Source organism: Rousettus aegyptiacus, unplaced genomic scaffold (assembly GCF_014176215.1).
Source record: "Rousettus aegyptiacus isolate mRouAeg1 unplaced genomic scaffold, mRouAeg1.p scaffold_m13_p_18, whole genome shotgun sequence".
Lineage (NCBI taxonomy): Eukaryota > Metazoa > Chordata > Mammalia > Chiroptera > Pteropodidae > Rousettus > Rousettus aegyptiacus.
The window spans coordinates 8,912,005-8,939,206 of NW_023416293.1; the positions used below are offsets into that span (position 1 = coordinate 8,912,005).

General features: G+C 36.1%; 1 pseudogene; it reads left to right on the forward strand.

Annotated features, from left to right (window-relative positions):
* The first annotated feature begins 11,238 nt into the window (after positions 1-11,238).
* On the forward strand, positions 11,239-11,357 carry LOC118613407 (annotated as a pseudogene).
* The last annotated feature ends 15,845 nt before the right edge of the window (positions 11,358-27,202 follow it).

Sequence of the window (27,202 nt, forward strand, 5' to 3'; positions counted from 1 at the left end):
GAAGGAAATACGGACATTATGCTCTGAGATGCCTGATCTCTTTGTGAGCAGGGAGACAGTGTGCCATTATCTATATAGGATGGTTTCTTGCACACAGGGGCTCTTCAATAAATATTAGAGAATTAAGTTTATTTCATTGATTTCATTTCCACTTTTATGTTTATTCGGGGTAAAGTTTACTGATTATCAATAAAATACATTGGATACACTCTCGGCCCTAGTAAAAATTCTCAAAATTAAGTTTTTTACCTTACATGGTTTCATAGTCATGTAATAAATATCTACTGAGCCCCTATTACATGTTAAACAACTATACTTGATACATTTTGATGAAGAGTCATGTACATACAGCCCCTGCTTCCCTGGAGAAGATGGTGTGCCAGATAATTCCGTTTTCTTTTCTAAATACAAACTAAGAATGGCATGGTACAAAACAGTAATGTGTTATTCTGCCAATGGGACAAAGAACAAAGATGTAAGGTACTTAGGTATTTTAAGCAGTTTCCAAATACTGGAAAATTTACCTAGCGAATTGATTGGTCACTTGGCGAAAACAAAAACGAATACACAAAACCAAAAGTTAAAATAAGGAAAGAAGGTGATCGCATCCTCTATCCCACTCCAGGCTTCTCACTGGCAACTGTGCGTGGTTGTATTTTTCAGTTATTACTTTTCGTTTTCCTACTGACAAGTTAATATTGATTTAGGACACATGTTGATTTTAATATATGTATTTCATTTCCTTTTTTTCTCTTTTTATAGACCAAAATCTAACACCATGCAACAAAAATACTCAAGCCCATTATCCTTCCTCTGTCAATATCTAGGAATGGCAGGAGACAGAGGGGCATTATCCCCCCAAAATTATATAAGTCAATGCACAGCCACATAAGAAAACAGTGACTAGCTGAGCTGCCGATGATAAACAGGTTTATCTCAGGGGCAACTGCATTTGGACACTGATGTGTCTTGGCTCTTAGCAGGGCAAACAGAACCCTTTGAGGCCCTCGAGTTCATGCTGAGTGGTTTCCAACGCACACATTTTAATCAATCGGTGTTTTTTTCTTGTTCATATGAGAGCTCAGCCCTCGTGTGACATTTTCTTTTCGCATGCTTTCTGCAACTTTAGTCCTTTTGTAGATGTCTTCCCTTCGATTAGGGAGAAATTTCCTAATCAGACGTAGACAGGACTTTGATTCCCACCTTATCTTCCGACTTCAAATACCTAGAACTGGCTGCTTAAGAAGCCCATCATAGCCATGGAAAATTAAGAGACGGTGTCAGTATAAAACTGCAGCCTTTGAGGAAACGTAAAGAAGGAAAGCAGACAGGAGTTGACTGACAAAGAAAAGCAGAGCTCAAAATATGAATACGAGGGAGCTGTCGCCAAAAAATAAAATAATAATAATAATAATAATAATAATAATAATAGCTGTTCTAGGTATCCTTAAAGTACAAATGAGGCCTTATAAAGAGTGGTGAGTGTGAGTCGCTTTTTTGGGTGATCGGAGCATAGAGGTAAGCAGTGAACAATGGAAATGGTGGGCCCCAGACTACAGCAGTGATTGCTGAAACAGAGGCGAGCCGATCACGATGGGGCGGGCTCAACACCCTTCATCTTTCGACTCTTCGACAGTGGCCCTGACAGGTGCTATCCCTGGGGATATGGTACTGCTTCGGAGGTACGGTTTTCGTCAGAGCACGGAGGAAGGGGAGTTCCAGAGCCTTCTTTCGTTTTGCTTTTTCTAAAATAATTGCTTGTTCCCAATAAACAAACACGAATGCACTTGGTGACCGTCTTGGATTATGTTATGTAAGAATAAAAAAGAGCCGAATTCTCAGGATGCATTAAAAAATACGCAGCGATAAAAATAGGCCCGCTATAAACTCTGGACTTGGGGAAACAGCATCAGAATGGATCTACGAGCCCACCGGGCCCGCTGTGGGACGGATGTGGGCCGCCACCCCCTTTAGGACCTGACTCTCACAGACCCACCTTGACCTGTGCACCACAATGCTCCTTCCATCAGTTCAGTGCTGGTATTTAATATTTCCTGAAGCTTCCAGACATTTCCATCTCCCTCATGCACAGTAACCTGGCAAATTTTTTCGAGTGTCTCCACTAAAGTCTTGGAGGAAGATTTATATGTGGCTATTTTGGGAGTGGGTGGGTAACCTTTCTTAAAAGGACCTGGCCTCCCTGTCAATCAGGGGGCTCTGGGATGTGGGTAAGAGGCAGCAAATCCCTACTCTAGTTACCCGAATCAAGTCTCCGCTTAGCTGACCTAGAATTTGACAACTTATGCAGATCAAACGGCACTTGAGTGTGCTGCTCATTTTATTCCTAAGGACCCTGTGGTCACTTTGCCGCCACCAAGGACACTGTGGGTTCAGCCTCGGCATCTCTGCACTTTGCTCCCTCTGCATGAAATATCCTTCCCCGATCGATCGTCACACACGGACTCGCTGCAGATGTCTGCCACCTCCCACAGATTTTTTACCTCTGAAGTTAACACACTGCTGGCCTGTCCCCATTACTATGTTTTATATTTTTTGGACCCATTTTAATTAATCGACTTTATAATTTTCTCTGCTTAGTTGTTAAGTATCTACCTTCCCTGGCTAGAATATAAGATTTATGACATCAAAGACTTTTCTCTCTTGGAGTACCGACACAGTATCTTCCATATACTAGGCATCCGCTAAATACTTACGAAATAAAGAAGCAAATGAGCAAGCATGCCAAAGAGTTAGAGGACGCTATGCTAATTCTCTAAGTAGAAAAGCATTTGCATATTTAAAAGAAGAAAAAAAATGGAAAGCCCAGTTGTAGGGTGTGACTAAAATATTATGAAAAGCAAGCATCAGTCATATTGATTCAGCTTTTCAACTCTGCTTATCACTCAATTATTTCTTTTCTCTGATTTTTTTGGTTTGTGATATGTTAACACTGCTATACAGACCGTTTTAAATATTCACATAGAAAAGGGATTACTATTCTTTTCATGCAAATAAAGCCAAAAAGGACAAGAGAAACCAGTGATTTCAATAAAGTATCTGAGAGCAGTCATTCCAGATATTTTTCTGAGGAACAACTGAGAATCATCAAACTTAGTCCTATTTGTGGGGACACATCAGAGAACGGTTCATCTAAACCAAGCTAAAGCATAGAGATAGTTATAACTTTTCTTTTTACATGTACAAGAAAGAATGCTGTGGATCTATTAATGTTAGTTGAACAACAGGGCAGGATATATTTTGTGTCAACTTGGCCAGTTACAATAACTCGGAAATGAATGATTATCAGTTTGCCAAAATCAAGTTTACTTAGGGATGATAAAATAAACTTCAATATTGATTTATGAGGAGGCTTTAAAAAGGGAAATTCTCTGTAAACATGTGTACTCAACGGACCATCAATAACTGTGGCCTTCTTGCTTCATTTATTCTGATTTTATCCTAACAGGCTAAAAATAAATATCAGATGCCTAGAGAAAGGTGCAAACAACATGTTATTCTAATAAAACTCTTTACAGATCTCATTTTTTAAACCTAAAACACCTACTCACCACTTAGTTTTTGTTTCAAGTATATTTGGTATGCATCTCTAAGCAATTTTCTCAGGAATATATTTTTAGATTGCTAACAAAATCTCTATTTCCTGTGCTAAGTACAATTCAATATTCAGATGATAAAAAAAATTATACTTAAACTTTGAAAATTAAAGATTTTAGACTAGTATACTCAGTTGCACCCAAAAATCCTTGATGGAAATTTAAATTAATATTGACTGGAATTATACTGTTAATTTTATAATAGTGCTTCCTCATAATGATATGAAATTGAAATTGCATTTAGTTTGAATAATATAGTCATTATCATATACCAAATTACTCTCAACATGTAATATATACATATTACATGTAAATATAGTAATATGTTTTGCCCATAAATAATTGCTATAAAATTATTTAAAAATGACAATATTTACTAAATATGTGAAATGTTGACACTAACTTTGTATATAATAATGGTTATAATGTGGATTATTTCATGTGGATGTGCACTGAAAAAATTTTAAGTGCAAGTGTTTTTATGAGATATACGTGATATTTTTAAATTTAAGAATAAACTATATAACAAAAATTCAGTGTGTAAATGAACTAATAAAAGCATGAGGAAAATTCTAAAACATCAAGGTGGACAAATGAGATTGTTTGAAATTCAAAATCAAAGATATAATATAGAAAAACTAATAAATTATATAATTAATGTAAGAGTGAAAATGCCAGTTTAATTTGACAAGGAACATTGAAAACGAAGGAAAAAGCTGGTAATGTATAACTACAGAATTTAAAAATATACAAATGCAGCCTCTAAATTTACAGGGAAACGTGAGGAGCATCTAAAGAAAACGTAACCGAAGAGATCAGATGTGAAAGCACCTGCCCCATGTTTGCCTGAGCCAGGATATTTTATCCGGCCTGTCTCTCCAGAGTTTTACACATCTGGGGACTAGAAGAAAAAGAAAGCGAGGTGTGAAATGAAAACCCGGGTGTGACATCTTGGATCACTTGGTAGATGCCGTGCCTCTCACACTTAGGCTACGGCAAGGGAACCTGCTTGGCTGTGAGGACAGTGACTTGCACCATGAATGTGAGATGCTGAAAGTCATGTGATTCCCAACGTTGGGTGGGAAGAGGAATAGTACCAGGGCAGCAACCCCAAGACACACATGGGCCCCTTGCAGGATGTTTGATCCTATCCAAAACATCCTCAGTGACAGCTGGTCCATGCCCAAAGGTGCTTGATACTTGGTCCTGTCCAAACTGTCCACCCTTGGAAAGTGTCCCTCGATTTAAGTTGCTGATAACATTTCTATCTACTTTGAGTTTATTGAATTAATACATAAAAAAAAAAATACTGTCCATATTTTATTGGTCCAGTAATTTTGTGGTCGCACTGTCAATAACATGCTTCCTATGGGGCCCAGCTGGTGATGACACACGGGGTCAGGTAGATGGAGGGGGGGTTCACCTTTTGCAGGTGACTGGGATTCATATTCACTATGAGGACCAAATGTCCACTGATCCACGGGCCTGTAGTTACTGCAGAGCTGAGAATGAGTGCAGGGTGAAATGCCTTCTGTCTCACACGGCAGTGGTGTGGCGTTAGAGCACCAGCCCTGGGGGGAACGTGGAGGGGGCGCAGGGCTGGCCTCGGTGCCCGGATGTCTAGCGAAGGGAGGTCTGCAGCACCACGGAGAGCGATGACCCTGGCGCTGCCGACTCACTGATGGAGCTGGGCAGGAGTGCTGGAGCTCACCGCGCAGACAGAGGGGGAGGTATTGTCAGAACAGTGGCTGGCGTGTGGCGGGCAGAGAGGGTGACGGATCGCGAGCTCTGTGCCAGCTGGGGAAACGCCTTCTCAGGCGACGTCAAGAAGGAAGACGGAGACGAGACCAGGGTGGAGCCGTCTACAGCATGCTTCGAGGCTCGCTTATCCCAGTGTGCAGGGGAGGCGGACTTGCACGTGTATGCAGAGTGCCTTGCTCCACGCCCTGCCTAAAGCAACCTTCGCTAACCGATCCCTGTCGCCTTTCATACCGAGCGCAGACAGGCCCTGGAATCTCTCTCCACTTAATGAGTGGTACAGACAATTTGTTGATCAAAGTCAATTTGACCATGATAGAAAACCTCATTTCCATTCATGGCTTGACTGTAAAGAAGAATAAAATAGCACGATAAAAAGATATTAAATAGATAACTAATATGGATATTTATAACAGGAAAGTTGCAGAGGGATAAATACTTAGACAATTAAGTTGAAATGCTGAAATAATGTACAAACTGGGATATTTGTAAAGGTAGGGGGAGAGCAATATATGTAACAATCTAAGGCAGGGGTTGGAGACCCCTGGGCTGCGGACAGTACAGGACCCAGGCCTGTTAGGAACCCGCCACACGGTAGGAGGTGAGTGGCCGGCGATTGAGCGAAGCTTCATCTGTATCTGCAGCCACTCCCCAGCGCCAGCATCACCGCCTCAGCTCCACCTCAGACCATCAGGCATAGTCTCATGGGAGCACCGGTCCCTGGTGCCGAAAAGGTTGGGGACCGCTGATCTACAGCATATTCTTGCCCTCCTAGGTATTAATTAGCCAGCAGTGGCTTAAAGAAAAATCAGTGTGTAGCATTACGTTGAAAATTAAGAGTGGCTAAATTTATCGAATTAGGATGTCCTTGGTTTTCTTTCTCTCCTTTCGTAATGTGAGGGATAACAGTTTATTATCTAAGTAATTATTTGGTTTTATGCTTTTTTCTGTTCTATGTACAAATAACATAAATCGTAAGAATAAAATTTTAAGAATGCTTCAAATTTTCAAGGAAATTTTAACTCAAAGATGTGACATTTGTAACAAGAATAAAAAAACTGAAATTCGCTGTAAGAAAGATATGTCTCAAGGTCACTCTTAACATGATCAGAAGGAAAATAAAAGTGAAGTCTCCCAAACCTTCCTTTTTAAATGAGAGGGTTTCTTTATATGTTGAAGCTGGTTAATTGCAAATCTAAGCCATTTCCCCTGCAGTCCTTAATTATAATACAGGCTTTAGTTCAAAATTCCATCTCATAAGGATTTTTCTGAGACAACAGCCATACAATAATTTGGTTTTATTATTAAAATAATTACAGCAATATATCAAATACTATCAAATTACATAACAAAAGTGTAAGGACTAGTTTCAGATGATTAAAAAGAAAGATGGTTTCCAGAATGAAAACACGAATATAAATTACCCTTGAGAAAGAAAAAAAAAAGAACAATATCTAAGCCACACAGTGCCCAATAATAGTTTATCACTCACATGTGAGAACTAGAGAAAAAAGGATGAAATAATAGATTGATAAAGGGAAAAAATGCAAGTTAGCTATAAACATCGAATGACGTAAGTCCAGTCTTTTACTCATTACAGGCTATGAGAAAGGTAATTCTGCATGCAATTTTGTTCCTGCATCATTTTAGAAGGGTGAAAATAAAAGGAAAATAACTGAATGTACCGTTGTATGTAGGTTGGACCTCTGCTGACCCAGCCTATATATGTGACATAGATATGTCATATATTGACATAGAAAGTGGCTGGCCAGAGGGAGAGAGAGAAGAAACAGAAGTCTTCTTTCTCAGGTTTGTAAACGCTCCCTAACACCAAGCACAACACTTATCACTAGAGGCAACAGGGACACTGTTGGACAACATGACATAAGACCTGTATATTTTCTAAAATTCCAGGGAGAATTTCTTTCTCCATCACTCTGCTTGAGCAAATCTCCACTTTATGCTGTGGATTTATGAGAAAATCAGTTGCTAAGAAGCAGAAGAGAGAGAAATTGATGGAAGAAAAAATCATGATGCCTCCCCAAGATTTCCTGTGAAAATTTAGTGTTCATTTAATTTCTTATAGCTTTAACTTTATAGAAACATATTTGAATCAAGATAATATTTAGTGCAAAATATCCATGACATTTCAGGATGATCATGTCACAATTGAGAACTGCGCTTCTTTTCAATATACACCTGACCCTCAAACAGCCTGGGTCCACTTGTATGTGGATATTTTTCAATAAACACTGTAAATGTTTTTTCTCTTCCTTATGATTTTCTTAATAACACTTTTTCTCTTATTGTAATAATAAAGTATATGATACATATAGCATACAAAATATATGTTCATTGACAGTTTATGTTATTGGTGAGGATTCCGATCAACAGTGGGTTATTAGTAAGTAATTTTTGGGGAAGTCAAAAGTTATATGCAAATTTTCAACTGTGCAGGGGACCAGCATCCCTAATCCTTACATTGCTCAAAGGCGAACTGTATGAACTCTTTCTCTCTTTATCATTTCTAATTGAAATTTTAAATTTTCCAATGTTGGTATTATAGCCTCTGCTTGCCTGTAGAGTGCATTTCATCTTAAGGTTTTCACCCACATTTCTTTTAGATTTCCTGTGTATTCTGACTTTACTGTTTCCAGGTGGATTCATCATTAATCTTTCCTGAAAATTCTGACTTTTAATACTCATTCGCTCAACAGAAAGAATATTCTTTTTTGCACCAACTGTTGTTCTAGTATCTGGAGATACAGCCATGAATAAAACTAAGTCCCTACTCTCATGGAGTTTATGTTCTAGTGGGAAAAATCTGACAGTAAACAAACAATACTTATGTAATAGCTAGGGTATCCCTAAGTGCTCTGAAAAAACATAAGCAGGAGAGAGAACAGGTGTGCATCTCAGATAGGATGGCATTTAAGCAGGAGGTAAAGAAGCAAGCCTTCTGAGTATCTGCTGAAAAAGTACTCCAAGCCAGAACTGCAGAGTATGAAGAGGGTAGCATATTTCCTGCGTCTGCACAACCTAGGAGGCCAGCGGGGGAGGGCAGCACTAATAAGGGGAGGAGCAACAGAAGGGGTCAGAGAAGTTGTGGAGGTCAAGGCCATGCAGAACGTTGTAGGCATGGAGAAAAGAGTTTGAGAACTTCCTTGGCATAGGACAAAACCCCAAGGTAGAAGAATAAAATATACTGACATATTAAAGAATTACTTTGGGCTGCCACATGGAGAAGAGAACTGGGGGGCAGCAGGTGGGGTCGGGGGGGGGGGGGGTAAGGTCATTTAAGAAGCTATTTACATTAATCCAAGTGATGTGCATGGTAACTTGGACCAATGGGTTAGTAGAGGAGATAGTGAGACGTGGTCGAAATCTGGATCTGCTTTGGAAAAAGAACTGACAAGATTTGATAATTGATTAATATGATATATGAGAGAAAGATCAAGTATGGCAAATTGGAATAATGGTTCCATTGACTAAAACAAGGGAGTATAGGGGAAAAGTGTTCAGAAACAACGAATATTTTCATGTTTCATGGTTACTGTTTACTGAGCAAAGATCTTTGGCTTTCTGAATAAAAAGATAATCAAATCATGTTTTGGAAATTAGAGATACTAAGTTATTCCAGATAGATTTACAAATTATCTCCTGGGGAACCCTTTGCCACTTATTTACATTTCAAAGGGTTCCATCAATCTTCCTGTTCCCTTCCCCCATTAGGACTGGTTTAGAAAGTTAAGGCTTCTCTTCCTGTCTCCAGAAGGGAGGGAAGTTGTTCAGTGGTTCTTATAAAAGCTCCCAGTTCCATAATTTCAGAGTTTCTCACAATATATATGCTAGCTACTATTAATGGTTATACCAGAGTCTACTTTTAAGCTGCAATAATATAGCCCTGAAATTATAATTTCATTTCATTGACTCCTTCCTAAATCTACGTTCTGGATTATATCATCATCCACAATTATTCCTGATCTATAATCTTACATTTCAAATATAATAATCTTGGAATGTGGTTCTCTTATCCTTCCAGTTCATGCACCCAGTTTGTTTTTTTTTTTTAAATCTTATCAAGCTATCCAGTTCAAAAAAGTCTTCTTTCTTTTTCTTTCCTAGTTTTAGTTAATCATTATCCTCTGTCCTCCCTGGTCAACAGAGAGGCATTTTGTGATGTGGAGATACTTAGAGGAGAGGTTCTCGGTGGAATCAGAAGCAAAGGGCAGTAAGAACTTCTAACAAAAGCATCACGCAGAGAGGGCTAAGCTGAGAGGAAGCAACCAAGTATGAAGCAACAGGCAGAAGACACCAGAGAAACTAGATGAGACCAGAGAGTCGAAGCCACGAAAAGGGGGAGGGAGTCTAGAGGACTTATTTTTCTAAGGCATTTGAGGTTATGAGTATAGGGAACAGAGCAAAAGGGTAGGAAGGAAATAAGGTCCTGATTTCTGATTCTGTAGGACTCTTAGTCTCCTGGGCAAAGGAAACCCACACTCTTAAGGGACATATCACCCAGATATTACTAGATAAGTAAGAAATAGTTTACCTGGGCCAAGTTATTTAACTACGGTTCGTCCCATTTTGCTCATCTATTCAGTGAAGATATATTAATAGTGCCCATAGCACAGGCTCGCTGGCAACTAATCCAATTAATACGTGTGGAGTGCCAAGAAGAGTTCCAGGCCTTATGAAGAAAGGTTACTTGCTACTGTAATTATTATCCAAATTACAGTGAGATCTCTGTCCCGCAGCAGAGGAACCACTCTGGTACTTAAGCAGTCTGGTCCATCTGATTTTATACACTTCCTCTTGAAAGTGCGAACACATGGAATCCTCTCCTGATACAGAAAATAGCACCAAACGGGTTTTAGGCTTTCTTCAGTTAGTTAAAATGCCATAAGGTTTCCAGGTCCACCAAGCTCGTCCAGACATTCTGACTTAGCCTGACAGGGCAACTAGCCAAAGGCATCCACTCCGTCTTGATTTCACGAATTACCTTTCTACATAAACACACGGTACTGGCCACATAAAAAGAGCGGAACTGTTTATGAATTCAACAAGTGAGTCTCAATCTATTCAACATAAACTCAATTGTATCCTGATTCTTGATTTCATAAAAATTGTGTTCAAGGGAAACAAGGCAAAACATTTTTGTTTTGTTTTGTTTTTAGAAATCACAAAACAAACAAACAAAAAACCCCAGAATCTGGATAGCTCCTTCTACCCCAAGGTAGAAATGTATTCATCAAATATAATAAGTATGATTAAATGAGTATGATTAAAGTATTATATCTCACGCACAATGAAAATATAAAAAGAAACTTAATTCAGAAACTGGAACTAAAAATTACAATGTAACAAAGGTCATGAAGCTTATTGAAGGATAAGATAAAATATTCTGTCATGCATGCCACCAGACTCCTCTACATGATTTTTGAAAATGACATGTTAATAATATGAAAACACTAGATTTTCAAATATATCATTATACAATTTTCAGAGTTCCAACAATCTTGATCTGTTAAAGTAAAACTACGAAAGAATTCTGTGATCCATTGGTTCAGTGTGTTTCTTTTCTCTTCTATGTAAAATTATCTGTACATAAATTTGTGCCTTCTCAAAGAGCATGGCATTTCCTGTTCTAAATATATGTCATGTAAATATAATACACCATTAATCTAAATAAATCAAAAGTTGTCTAACTAAAAGACCTAAAAGGAAATTGCAAAGATCCAAATAAACGTATACCCACTGCGTCTCACCACGGCGCATATCTGGTAAAGAAACAGAGAAAGCAAAAGTGATCACTCCAACGACCTTTAACCCAAGAAAGCCATTATATTTGCTTTAAAAACTTACTGTCTATGGCCATGCCACCCTGAACGTGCCCAATCCCAACTGATCTCGGAAGCTAAGCAGGGTCAGGCCTGGTTAGCACTTGGATGGGAGACCACCTAGGAAGACCAGGTGCTGTAGCATTAAAAAATAAAAAATAAAAAAAAAGAGGGGGATTGTAAGCTGACAAGGTCTTTGCAATCTGTGAGGTCAACCAAGGGTTGCCTCGCCTAAAAACAACAACAATAATAACTTACTAACCATGTATCCTGTTCACACATAAAGCTATCATTGGTTATTTGAAAGAATTCTGTAAGCAAAGATTGTAAAATCAAGTCATGTTCCATGAACATTACTTTTAGAGTCTTTAAGTCTTTGAGTTATAAAATTGCACCTGCATTTGAAATGGCTTTTAGCCAACCTCCCAAGCACTCAGGTAAGTCAGTGTGTACATAATTGTATCTACAAACGCCACACTGAAACAATGTTGGAGTTTAAAAAAAAAAAAAATCTGTCAAAATTGTAATGAAAAAACAACTTGCAGAAGTATTGTGTTTCCTTACACATTCTATTTTCCACTAAATATCAACACATTATGGAATTTTATAGCATTTTCCCACATTGCCATGTGACTTGAGCGGTGTAACATAACCTTTCCTAAAATGTTAAAGTTTTATACTTGTATTTTGAACATGATGGCAGTAATACGCAAATCTGATGCATAGGGCGATATTAATATAAATCTACGCCACTGCGGCAATCTCATAAAAAAGTACATTTAATTAATTAAAGAGTTTGAAAACCTGCATATTTTAATCAGGCACGTCATCTATTTTGTGAAGAAATCTTACCACTATGTGCTATCGCCTGCCCCAGGGATTAGGAAAATGGAAAGTGGATCAATGGAAAATACAAGATTGGAGCACAGGGAGACAGGAAAGACACACAATGCAAAAGGAAGATTAGTAAGTAGAGGACGCTGTGTTGCATTTAGATGTGCCGAGCTAGAGGGTGCTTGCTTCACAGTATTAAAATTATATCTTAAAAGAAAAAGGAAAGGCTCGAAATCAGAATCTAGTAGTTTATATCAAAATACTAGAAAAACAATAGAAAATTAAAACCATTGAAGTGGAAAGATGAAAATAATAAAGGAGCACATCACTTAAAATTACTTAAAAAAGAAAAAGAAAATGAACTAAGCCAAATTTGATGGTTTGAAAATTCTAATAAGCTTGATAAATCACTGGTGCTACCTATAAAGAAAATAAGAAAGAAGGCAAACATTTCCAAAATCAGGAATGAAGAAGACGACCTCACTGTGGGAACAGACGTAAAATTATAACAAGATGCTTAGAAATGAATGCTGTCCATGGGTTTCAAATCTGTTGGGAAATGGATAAATAGCTATAAAGATTCAACTTACTAAAACTAAAAGATGAGTAAATAGAAAATATGAATAATGCTACATCAAAAAATATCTTATAATCAAAGAATAATTCTATCAAAAACACAAAATAGGCATTTAGTTTTTCATCGAAGAAAGCTCTAGGCCTAGATGCCTTTATTAGCAAATGTTTCCAGACTTTAAAGAACAAATAACATTTATTTTGCAAACATTCATCCAGAGAATAAAAAACGGGGCTGACTTCACAACTCCTTTTACGAAACTGGTACAAACTTGACACCAAAACTTAACGAAGAAAACTTTTAAACAATGTTTCTCATGCACATATATGCCAAAAACCTGAACAATGTATTGGTGAAATGAATCCAGTGATATTAGTAGAAAACAAAACAAAAAACAGTGCATCAAAATCAAGTTGGGTTTACTCCAGGAATTCGGTTTTAGCGATCATTCAAAAATCAATCATTACAATTTATCGTATATCAATAGGATGAAGAGAAAAAAATAAAACAATCGTCTTAATACATGTAAAAATATGGTTGATAAAATTTAACGCATATCTGTAAGATGAACATTTTTTAAGCCAAATAAGAGTAAGAGCTCTGACAAAGAGACCCAGACAAGCAATCTGCACTCAGAGGGGCTGGTGTCTGCCCTCCTACTGAAAGAGCGACAGATCCCTGTGAGCTGAGTTCTTCCCAGGGTGCCCTGCCTTCTAATCCCCACGACACAGCAAGCTAAGCAGGTGTCCAGCCTTTCCGCTGACGGACGCCCCACCAGAAATCCCATACCTCTCTCTCATTCTGGACACACAGAGTCTCCCAGCTCTGATCCCCACCTTTCCACTTGCTCACCCCAGCAGCAGCTGGTCCAGATAGGAACACCTGTTGCCTTTGAGACTGGAGCAGAAACCAAGAAATTTTTATCTCATAAAGTTCCACAAAGCAGGACATCTCTTCCTAGTTTATTAAAAATAAAAGTGTCTCACCCAGTCACAACTTAAATACTTTAAAATAAGAAATGCATTAGCATCTTTATTACAAATGTAATTGGTTTTCTTTTATTTTTCTTTGTTGGTATAGGGTCACTAGTTAAAATACACCACTGTAAAATCTGCAATTTAAATTTCATTTCATGCTGCATTGTAGAAATAGTTTACATAAATAGCATCCATTAATCATTTAAAACAAAGGTTAAATGTAAATTAGGATCCTGTTATTTATTTCTATGATTATTTATAGTTTTCTGGTAAAGTTTTATTTTTCTGAGGGTGAAGGAATTAATATTTTTGAAAGTAAAATATCTTTAAACGAAAATTGATAACATCCAGAAATCAATGGATCTGGAGAGAGTGTCATAGCATCATAAACAACATTTGAAGTTAAAAAGCGTGCTAGCTTCCAGTCACAATTTTAATTACACCAAAATTTAATCATTAAATCTCTCCTTAGTAGTCCTATCTACTCATATTAAATAACTATACTGAATATTATTTTGAGAAAAAAAATGATATCTTTTGAGTGGCTCTAATTTTTGAAGAGGGTTAGAATATTGATTTGATGATGTTTTAGTTTATTCAAATAAAAGAAGGTAGTAAAAGGAGAATATTAGCATAAGTTGGTAAAACTGCCTAGTTTAAGCTGCATTGGCAAACAGAATACCTGGATAAACACTTGGCTTCCATGGTTTGTATAAATTATTATTCACCCCTTTATCAGAAAATATTTTTAGTAATTGACCAACTTTTTACTCATCATTCTAAACTGCTGTTCTTAAGCAGTTACGCTTTCTTTTAAGCATTTCTACCCTTTAACTTGATTCTAATGGTTTTATTCTTTTATCACAGTGTTGATATGACACATCGAAAATGACAGTCGGAACCTTAGTAATCCTAAAGGTAAATAAATAATTAAATATTTTAACATTTTCTTGATGTTCCAAACGAAAGCATAAAAGATGTTTCCTGAATTAAAATCGTCTTTAAAAAAATAGTATTTTGATGTGTAAAGACCCCCGAAATAGTAAATAAAGATCTCATTACATACCTAAGAACGATTATAACCATTTAGAGTAATAGAAGTTTTGTGAATGCAGTCTCTCTCTCTCAATCTCAAAATGTGTTATTGCACTTCATGTAGAGTGTGGGCATGCCGGACGAAGGAACGGTTCACGTCTTAGGTGGGATGCAGGCACACAGAGAGAGGTTCCACCATGCTATCCGGACCAGCACCCCATTTAACATTTATGAATCGTTTACTGCTGGAATTTTCCATTTAATATTTTGGGGCCATGGCTGACCCTTGGTAATTGCAACCATGGAAAGTAAAGGCTTGGATAAAGGGGGAGCGACTGTATTTCCTCTCTGCTCGAAACATATTTCGTGTTGCCTTTTACTAGCTAGCTCAAGAAAGCAACTGCGCTTTTAACTGTCTCTTTCTGACAAAATAACCAGAATCCATTAACACGTTAAAAAGGATGGATTACTAAATGCCATGTCCTTTACAGAGTGGAAGTAAATGAATCAGGTTCAGGAAATGATAATCAGGACTTTGATAATAATAAATCTTACACAGAAGCCAATCTATGGAAGTTTCCGTTGAAATCTAGGTCTCTATTACTGTGTCTCTAAAGACAACATGACTTGGATTTGATCCTTTACAGTTTAACCTTTAAAACAAGCAAAATCTCTATTTTAATATTTCCTGTGAACATGAATCAAGATGTATATAGCAAGTACACAAGGGGAAACTTTGGAAATTAATTTACATTGAGAACAAATGTCATACAAAGTACATTCTGATATTATCCTGAAAGGCAAACATCAGCCCTTGAACACCATATGTGGTCTGCATTATGGCTTCTTGGCACCCATCCATAATCTATTTCCAGCAGCCACCATTTCAAAAATTTATGAGGACCTGGAAAGCACAGAAGAGCTCAAGAAGCCACTTGAGTTCTGCTTATTAGCATACTCATTAAGCCTAATCAATAATTGATGAACCATTTGTGAAAAACATATGGATTAAATCACATCTTGGCTTAGACCATTCAGAAAAGAGTCATGAGCATTTCGCCTCGTTGTTTGCTTTGTAAACATGATGTCAAAACTGATTCCATAACGGATAACTGAAAAAGCTTGGACTTTCTTTGGACTAAAAATATAATGCTTCATACCACATTTAAAAAAAAAAAAGTTTTAAAATAATTTATTATAGAAACGATTAAAATGTAAAATTAATGAGACATAATAAGAATTTTCCAAACTATTTCCAATAGTTCCTTGAGAAGTGCTCAAGAGAAAAAATAAAAAAAATTAAAGGTATCTGAGAAAAGTGTCGTAAAGACTTAAAAACACTAGGTTATATTTACCCTCATAAAATATATTCTTATGTACTGGTATTGGGGTAGTTTTCAGCTAATAAATGTCCACATCGTTGTGGTTATTTGACTGTAGAGTCAAAGAACATTAAAAACATTTAATTTTTAGAACAGTTTTAAATTTACAGGAACATTGCTAAGATAGTAGAGATTCTACATACCCCAAACTCAGTGCATCATACTAACTTCTTATGCGAGTATAGTATACTTGTCATAGTCCATGGACCAGCGCTGATACATTATTATCAACTGAAGTTCACATTTTATTCTAATTTCTTTAACTTTCACCTAAATTTCCTTTTTCTAGTCCATGACTCCACCACATTATATTTAGTTGTCAGGTCTCATTAGGCTCTTTAGGGCTGTGATAATTTCTCAGATGTCCGTGACCCGCCCCCCCCCCCTCCTTTATTTTTGATGACCTCTTGATAGTTTGGAAGGGTATTGGTATTCTGTAGAGTCTCTCATTTGGGATTTCTCTGTTGTGTTTCTCACGAGCAAACTGGGTTCTGAGGAGGTAAAGTGCATTTCTTATCACACTCTATCGAGGGTGCGTACGATCACTATGACCTATTACTGTTAGATTTAACCTTGATCACCTGGCTAAGGCAGTGTCTGACTACTCCAAAGTACTTCCTTCTTGCCCTTACCACATGCTCAGTCAACACTTAAATGGGGGAGTATGCTGCACCCCCCCAAGAGCCGAATATCTATCTATGTAAATTATTTAGAATTCTTATGCATGAGAAATTTGCCTATTCTGTCCCCTTTATTCATTTATCCCATCATCATTTTCCATCAGTAGTAGACTCATGGATATTTATTTCATACTTTAAGATATAATCCAATCTTATTTTATTTTATTGCTCTAATTGTTATAGTTTGGCCATGGGGAGTTCTTGCAATTGGCTTCTATGTCATTTAAAAAAAAATACCACTATCATTGTGTGTGTGTGCGCGTGTGTGTGCGCGCATGTGCGCGTGTGTGCACGTGCGTGAGTGCATGTGCGAGCACACATGCTTAAAAATCTCCTTATTTTATGGCACTACATGACGTTCAAAGTTTACTCGTTTTGTATATTTTCCATCACAGAGATAATAGATCTAAAAAAATAATGCATGTAAATGGGCCTTGAAAACCTTTTTTTTTTCTTTGCATTTTTCTGTTTATGCACTGTAATAAGCACAGGAGTAAACTGCAAATTATCCTTAAAAAGATAGTCCATTAATATGTTATCAAGTATAATAGTGGAAAGACAAAAGGTTAAAATGAGATTAAATATTACTAAAAGGATGAGGATATCTTGCATTTCTTTCATGTTCACAAAGACCTATCCACTCACTCTTGCCTTTCTAAACAAAAAATATTCTTTAACATTTTCTAGTATCAACTGAAGCTCATATACTTTGTGAATGGCCTTTTGCTTTGAATGACTTTGAAAGAAAAGCAGATTTTAAATGCAGAATGACTTTGAAAGAAAAGCAGATTTTAAATGCAGAATAAAATTTCCATACATAAGATGAAGAATCTTAAAGAAAATTACATAATATGATCTGACTGCTATTCTGAAAATTCATTTACACTGAATTATTAGCGCCAAGAAATGAAATGTTTCTGGAAAATGATTTAATTTCCCCAAGAGTTATTAGTCCATATCTAAAAAAGAATAGTCAGGTTCTTCCTTGATGATTAATTAGAATGTGATATATAGTGTCAGATAAAGGAGTAGTATTCGGCATATATTAATAATATTGGAATTTAGGTATCTGTTTCGCATCACAAACACCGATGGCATCTTAACAAAAAAGAACAGCATGTAAATGCAACTATAAACTCTATTTATGATACGCACACTTAAATATGATGTTTTACTTCAGTATAGCTATTAAAATGTTTTAATTACTTAAGAATATTTATTTGTCATTTTTTTCTGCATTTTTCTACTGTTTTTTTTTTTTCTGCCACAAATATTTGTTGGCTGTGCACGGTTTCTCAAACATTGTACTGAGAGCTGGAATGAATCACTCACTGAACAGTATAGACCCTGGCTATAATCTCTTGGTGCTTATAATAGTGGATAGTTATATATTAAAAATACAATAATTAGCAGTAAAGAGTGTGGCAAAGGAAAACACACAGCACTCTGGAAATGAGGATGAAAACCTGGTTTGTATGGTAAAATAAAAACAAAACAACATCGCACATACAAACACAAACAAAATGTTTAAGGTAAGATCTGGAAAGTGAATAAAACGCAGCTGCAAAGGACAGGATGAGACTGTGGTGGGCCAGAGGTGGAGTGAGGGGAGTGTGGGTTCATTCTAGGAAGTGAAAAGGGCCCCCCAAATGGGGACAATGCAGGGTCCACTCCAGAGACTGGAAGAAGCGGTGTGGCTGGAAGATAAAGGGTAAAGCAGAACACAGCATGGAAGGATTAGGCCTGAGGTTAGATCAAGCAGGACCTGTCAGCCATCATATGTAATTTTGCCCATATCTGAAAAGCAATGGACGACTATCAAAATGATTCACGCACTGAAGTGAGAACGTGAATGTGAATATTTCTTAGTGATCTCTCAGACGGTGGAGAACGGAGACTGAATGCCAGAGAAACCTGGGTAGATGTTTCAAAGAAATTGTTGTCATCATCTAGAGGAGAGAGAATGGTTTCTACTGTGGTGGGGGTGGTAGAGACGTGAACAATTAAAAGGCCTTGAAAGAGGATCGAGATGTAGAAGTTACGCTGTTTGGTGAATGGTCGGTTGCATGCAGGAAGGAAAGAAGTCAAACATGAAGACTAGATTTCTGGCTCGAAGACCCCAGTGGATGGTGACTATGGTAAGACACCACAGAAAGGTAAAAAATGAAGGGTGATCATTTATACACATATTGAATACGAGGTATTTGTAAATCAGGTAGGTAGAGAGCTCAAGGAAACACACGCATTGTACATACAGAAGAGAAAAAGAGACTGTTTCAAATACTGTGTTATCGCAGTTCATTTTAGTCGCTGAACAATGATGATAAAACTGAGAGCCTGTTATTCTAGGCACCATTTCGCAACTCAGGATGGAGAAGTGAATCAGATGATCACTACACCTGCATGCTGGAGTTCTACGTGGAAACAGGAGTCATAGGTGCTTGGGAAAAAAAGGCTAAAAAATAAAAATATCTTGAAAAAGTTTATGAATTTGATGTTTTGATTATTTAAAAACTTGTCATTAATTATTGAGATGGGATTGTTTGTTAAATAATTGAATACATTAAAATACACTGACAGGAACATGTACATACTGTTTATGAGTGCTGTGTTCCAAGTATCAGGAGCTATAACTTTCAGTCTGTCCCTGCAACGAACACAATTAGAACAGCTTGCCACTAATCGCAGCACCACACGGGCGAACTATACAAATAAGTGTCATGGAAAGTTCGAGTTACAGTAAATTTGATACACAATGAGTCTACACTGACGGATGAGGTGGGGAAATGAGCGGCAGAACATTTATGCTTTTTTAATTCAAATTATCTGAACCATTTTACTGACTGAGAAATATAGAAAATATAAGTTAAGGTATCTAAAAAGGATGACAATATTATAAACTTAGTATATATATATTGCTTTCAGAACATTCCAAATGCATGTGATTAATGGCAAAGTAGGGACATCACAGAGAAGTTGATTATATGAATTATATGAGAATATTTTTTTCAAATTTTACTGGTATGTAGTTTGAGCCATTATGATTTGCAGTTTAGCATTTTAAGTCCCATTAATTGTAGGATAAAGTCATGCTTCATTTTTGACAATTAAATACAATTTTACTGGAAGAGAGAAAGAACTCTGAATTGGACTCAAAGGAGAAATCTTCTTTAAAGGTCACCCTTATTAAACGGCATGACAATTTGATTATGCCATTCACGCTCAATACCCCAGCTATTCCCAACACGGTGGCTGAAGTGATGCTTTTTAAGATGAAAGTCAGATAGTATTACTCTGATGCTCAACGCCACATTCCTCTCTGAATAAAAGCCAGCAACATTACAATAGTCCACCATAACACAACGTGCATGATCTGCTTCCCACCGACTACCCCCACCAGCACCTTGTTCTACTGCTCTTCCCCTTGGCCACTCTATTGCAGCCACACTGGCCACCTTGCTCTGATCACGTGTGCCAAGCTTTCCCCTTGCCTTAGGACCTTGGATATTGGCTCTTTTCATCGTCTGGAAATGCTGTTTTTCTATCCCAGAGACATACAGGGTGAACTCCCCTTTCTCCTTCAAGTCTCTGATCAAAGTGTACTTCTCAATTAGTTTTTCTGACACCTTATTTAAAATTGAAAGCACACCCTATGGCAGGATTGATCCCTTACTCTCTTCTATTTTACCCTTTTCCTATAGCATTTAACGACTTTTAAAATACCATAAAATTTATGCACATATTATTTTATTTTTCATTTTCTGTCCTCCGCGTCCCATTGAGAATATGAGCTTCAAGATCCTAATGATAGTTTGTTTTATTCACTTCTGCCTCCAGAATAGTATCTCCCACATTAAAGTGCTCAGTAAACATTTGTCGACCCAACAAAAGCTTGTTAAATCTTATTCTAACAGAAGGATTTTAAAAACTTTCTGTGGGTAAACATTCAGAAGAAACTGATGCGCGCTGGGCTTCAACTTAGGAAGTAGAAAGCTTGAAAGAGTATTGATCTTATACGTATAATAAGAAAACACTGGAAAATCTGCAAATTCACAACTTTTTTTTTAATACATCAGAGGGTCAACAAACTAATACTGAATAAGAAAAAACAGGAAACTGTAAAGAGACAAAGTCTTCCAAAAACACAGACTCTGAAGTCACACTCAAGAACAAATAGATAACCTGATTAGACTAAGATGATTAAAAGAAATGAAATTCATAGCAACATACCTTCCAACTAAGAAAACTCTAAATCCAGATGGCTTTGCATGTCTAGCAGTAAAGGCAGTCTTTCCAACAGAAGTTATGGAAACTGCTCTGATATCTGGGTCATAGCATAGAAGAGATTAATTGCTGGAACTTGAATACTTTAGAGAAAGAGTGTACAGACTTATGAAGCATTAGATAAATTTACTGGACATGGCTACAGCTAAGAAACAGGCTGGAGATTTGGGTTTAATCAACCTTCATAGATGCCTAATATTTTGAGAAATTACAGCCACTCCTGGGATAGGAAAAATTCAATTGTAGACATACCTGGGATTCTTAATTCACTTCACTTGTTAAAAAGAGTATTTCCTGACATTGAAGTTAACACAAGGGAGGTAAAGTGATTAATCGCAATTAGGTACAGGAAGTCTTAGCTGATGTTATGTGTAGGTATGACAGGACCTGGGATGAAGGAAAGGATGACTGTATGATTTTAGCATACTACTCAAATTCCTCAGGGATGTAAGGAGTGAAGAAGCAATGACAGTTAATAGAAAACTCCCCACATTTCTTCAGGTCTCAGCAAAATGTCTGACAGTATTTGAATGGGAATTTTGTGATCTTGATAAGTTATCAGAATGCAAACATCAATTTTTTGACCATGCACAAGCAGGAAGTGATCTCTTCACACCTTATAAAACTAGAAGGAGATGTACAAGAGTCCTTATAACACATTTAGCTAAAGCACATTTTAGAAAATTAGACCCGCTTGTAGTACATCGCCATGGCAGTAAAACACTTAATTCTTAAGGAATGTAAATTTCCCTCAAAGTCTAGGAAATATACACATTATAGGAACTGGGTAAATAAGAAATTTGGAGACAGCTCTGCAATATGATCTCTATACTCCTGTGAGGCTGAGACACTGTCATTTATTGGTGCATACATTATTTAAAAAATCATAAGTCTTTCGGCATCCTTTATCAAGAGTATGAAAAAAATCCAAGAATAAGTGTTTTATTAAATATATTAGCATCATTACTAGGAAATAATGGGCTTCAGGGAAGAGAGGGAAAATATTTATAAAAATTAATATTATATTCCAATAAAGATATCAATATTGCAAACTCCGTTGCTCAATATAATATTTGAGCAACAGAGTTTGCAAATCGTCCTTCACATTGCACTTTTTCAGGTTGCGTTCACTTTAGGCTCCGTGATATCAAAATATTTACCTTTAAAAATATATGGAGCATCGTATATTCTGAAAAATATCTCCCATATGTTCAATCCTATGAAAAAATACTTTATTTTGTCTTATAATTTATCATTTTATATAGCCTAAGATGATAAGGTCCATATATGAACAATATCTTATTTTTAAGTAAAAATCGCCAAGTTAATTTAGTTCATGATTAAGATATGCTAATTTTCTATGTAATAGTCTCCATAATATCTTAACATTCTTTGAACTAAAAAAAGTGTTCAGTTTGATTGGCTTTATCAAAGTCTTATTTTCATAGGTTTAAATTTCATTCAATTTTTTTAAAAATTTCACTTATTATGCTTCATGAAAAATGCAAGCAATATATTCTTCGAGTTGGCACTGTACTCATAGAGCAATTTAGGGCCGTATGAGAAATTTAAAATAGATAAAATCAAGGTCTTCATAAATAACAACATATTGAAATTAAGCAGAAATAAATAAAACAAAACTGAAGCATCTGACAAAATTAAAGTATCTAGTTTGAGAATCGACTCAAGCCTATGACAATACAGAAATTCCCTCTCAAGAACATAAACACATTCGCCGATCATTGTGTCATATAATAACTATGCTTCACTGGGCTCTTAATCTATTTCCCCCGATGTCCCTCTCCTTCATCTTAGTGCCTGCTCCCCTGGCTGTCAGCACCACACTGAGTGAGTGACTCAGCCCTTTCTCATCCATCACCATACTTCTTATCACGTGACGTTCCTTGACAATTCTGCTTGTGTCAAATCATTTTTCTTTCAAAGAAAAAATGCCACTACGGAGTCATACTTTAAAAGAAAAAAAAAAGATAGAAGAATAAGTTTAAAAGCCTAACAATAAGAATTTTAGGAGACAATCGACTACTCCGTAGGTGAAGAATTAGTGTTTAAAAATGTCCATATTCCATTTACAAGTATATCTAAATATTGATAGTAGTAACTTTTCAAATTGTTTCCACATTTCATATTTGATAGCATGTGGGAAATAAATGAGTTATTATATTTAGCATTCTGCTCTTCTGCCATTAAGAAACATATTTACAGTCTTCGGAATTTAAAATTTTAACAAATTTTATTTTAGCATCTTTCATTTGACTCTAGATTTTTCCATTTTTAACCTGACATTCCTTCTAAAACTAAACTACATCATTTTCAGAGATGCTAACAAAGAAAAATAAATGCAGGTGGAAAAGTTAATTACTAATTATAATTATGTAAAAATTAGATCATATATCGTCCCATTTTTGCTTCAAAAATAAGAGTGAATAAAGCAAAAATGTGTTATAATATTGGTTATATCAAAAAATCATGAGTATAGACGCGATTTGTTAGAAAAGTATCTTATTTATAATTATACATGGATATAGATTTTTAATGTAGATAGGTAGATGTCAAATAGCTAGTTAACTAGTTAGCTATATACGGATATAGATATATATAAAATATAGATGTCGCAGTGGGATAATCAAGGAGATGGTCATTCTATCTTATCAATTACCTTTTCTCTTATTTTAATAGAAATTAATTTCAATTAAAAATTTCACAGAATACTTATTTACTTTTCCAGCTTTATGTTGTACAGAATACAGAGAGAAAAATATTCATCTATGAGTACAAGAAAGCTCTGATTTTAGTTTCACACATGGGCACTGCAATTTCTTTTTTAACCATCTTCAGTCACACTAATGGACATTTCTTGACCAATATACTTCAGGAATTCTTGTGATACTGATACAATGTCATGAGAAAAAAATCTACCACTCCAAGGGATAAACGCCCTGAAATCATTAACATTTATGTTAGTTATAATACTCCACTTAAAATATATCAACAATACCAAGTATATTAATAGTCCAAAATACAATTAAAAATTCACACAGTATGTTTTATCCTATTACTTTAATTACAACAAATCTCCCTTCCTAATATTTTGGTTACGTGTAGGCATAATTATATGTTATAACAAATAGGTTTAGTTTATTGTTGTCTCACAAGTGATGGAAATACAACTTTAACGTTTTTTTCTGGTTTATTAACCATTATACTATCTCCACACGTTTTCTCATTTCTCCCAATGGGATGATTTCTGAGGTCAACCACTTTTAATCAGTTTTAGAATATTTTCTCATCTTTGAAAGTTCTCTTCATTTTTTTTCCTAATGGAGCTGTGTAATTGTCCCTTTTTGTAACCATCTGATCCAACAATGTTTAATTGTTCTTAAGATTAATAATTAAACGTAATGAGAAGCTTTAATTTCTAAAAGGACTAAATACATTTTAACACTATCATTTTATTCCCCCAAACTCAACATTTAATATATAGACACTAAGAGAAATTCTGATGCTATACACACTAATAGAAATAGAAATTATAGACACTAATAGAAATTCAGTTATAATTTTTTAATATTATGAATCCAAAATTCTAAAGTGCTATTGTTTTTACAAGTTAAATCTATCAGAATCAAGAGTATATAGTAATTAAATAGTATGTTTGAATTAGTCAATGGAACATCCAAAATTAAAATTTAATGGAGATCTGTTGCAATTTTAAGATTATTCTATGCCAAATTATGTCTAATATTATCGGTTTTCCTTTCAACTTCCATTTCTCCTTGCCTAAGAAACCCTTCCCTCAAATCTTATATCTTTACCAAAATATAAATTCTGAAAGAATTTAAAAAGTTATTTAGAGGCTGTAAAGAATGTGGTGAGGACTATGGATTATGGAATATCAGAGATAAAGAAAGAAATGATGAGGATATTTTGAAATTTAAAGAAATAGGAATATTTATCTTTCAACTAAAAGTTTAAGTTATATAAAATAGCTGTCAGTCTAACTTTAAGCAAAAACAATAATTTTCAAAATAACTTTACCTAGCTATACAAATGAATCATGCATCACTCATAACTTTTATCAAGATGCGAGATAACCAGAATGCATTGCCACCTACTGAAAAGCAAATGTCCCTATAATTTCTGAGAAGAAAACCAGGCCTCAGCTTGCACTAAAAAGAAATGACAGCATAGTCTGTCATCGCAAGAATGTTGCTGCATGCTGTTCATTATGCCTTCCTCTCTGTTATTGAATAGAACTGGATGATCTTTATTTCATTTACTTTAATCAGAAGACTCTTCTAAAATGCTTCTGGTTAATATCTGGTTTGAATGAAGCACTTTATTAAAAATGCTGGATGTTTCCACTTAACATAGCCCGGATAGTTGAAAGGGAAATATGATGGCCCAAGCATAAACTGGCATAATAAATCAAAGGACACCCTTCGCCTTCTAAACATTCCCAAGGTTAGTTTCCATCTTAATAGAACTGCTGATCTGCCAGCTGATCAACTGTAGATACGCCTGTGACTTGTTTCAGTAGAAAGAATGATGTCAAAAATAATGAGAAATAGCCCTATGAGCCTTGTCTAAAAGCATTTTTGTTTTGCGGCACATGCTTTGTGTGCATTGAAAAATCTTCTCCCTTCCTCAAAGTAAAATTTCAATTGATTGCAAATAAAAGGATTTGGCTGGTTCATATTTCTAAGTGGCACAGAACAACAGATCTTCGTGGTAAATGTCGTTTTCAGGACTGACTTTAGATTGTGATGGTGTAACAACACTTGATTAGAAATCCCCAGCTCTATTTGGGACAATAAGGTGTCACTGCCATTTGAAAGATTAGAAAACTATATAATCTGAAGTAACGACAATCTTCAACTTGCATCAACAATAATTAGAGACCTCAAGGTCACCTCTGCACAATGAGAAAGCAAGAGCAAGAGAAAGAGAGAGAGAGAGAGAAACAGAGAGAACTTTTTCTTCGGCTTCCTACATATACTCTCAACTACCAGTTAACATTTTCAGATAACAAGAATTTCGAAATCCCTTCAGACTCTGACAGTGACAGTTACATGACAACTCTCACTTAATTCCAGAACAAGATAAAGAGTCTCTAAGGAAGATAAGAAACCCACGTTGTACCCTATCATATCACCCAGAATAAAGCCTTTGATCGGGAAGGTGGCACAAAGGAAAGGCATTTCAATCAATTTTGAAATTAGGTCTACATAAAGTAGGTAGAGAAAATACCTATGTTCCTCACGCTTTGGGTGAAGGTCCCTCCCTGCTGACTTCATGTAGAAGTGCCTGGTTAGTCTACCTGAATATACTCTCAATAGAATATCTCAGGTGAAATTATCTGCCTACACTTCTTTAAGTGGAAACAGTCTAGTGTATGAGAGAGCCTGTGTCTATCCCATAATCGGCATTCGCTAAATCCTTGCTGAACGCCTACAAAAATGTACATTTCACTTCATCGGTTTCTCTCAGGAAAGTCTAAGTCAGAATTTTGTTCTCCTTCTAATCAAAGATTATACATAGAGGAGCTGAGTCCCAATGCTTCCAAAGACCTCTAAAATAGCTTCAACTCTCCCACTAATCTTTACAGATTAGAGCCCACACTTTTGCACCAAGTGAAGTTGCTATCAATAAGGTTGAATCATTTAGAAGTCTCATCCGGTATTTCATTTGGAAATATATCCTGATGCTGTCCAAGTGCCATAGAAATTTATTTTGAGCTTTAACTTGGGTAAAAACACAAGGACATCTTTTAAGTTCCCTTATTTTAAGTCACTAGCCTAATTGTGTTAATCTGAGCTTTTTAAAAAAAAAAAAGTATCCTCGAGATTTAATCAGAGAAAATAATGCATTTAATATATAAGTATCGAGGAAACACAGATACGAACACAGAGACCCTGAATAAAAATATCTACTGCAATCTTTATTCCCATTAGCTTAAGAAAAATAGCATAACGCCCTTTTTTGTGACTCATGGAGAACATAATGAGATGAACGAAACGGGACACTTCAAACAGGTGTTCGCTTTCCCTTTACCTGTATTGTCAATGTCATTCTTACCCTTTCAGGGCATTTTGCTTTCATGCGAACCCTTTGATGGCACTGTTCGCATCTGCATTGCTACGGTTCTGCTCCTCGGATTTCGCCATTTTTATATTTCACGAAATAACGAGTACAGAAAGTTTTGC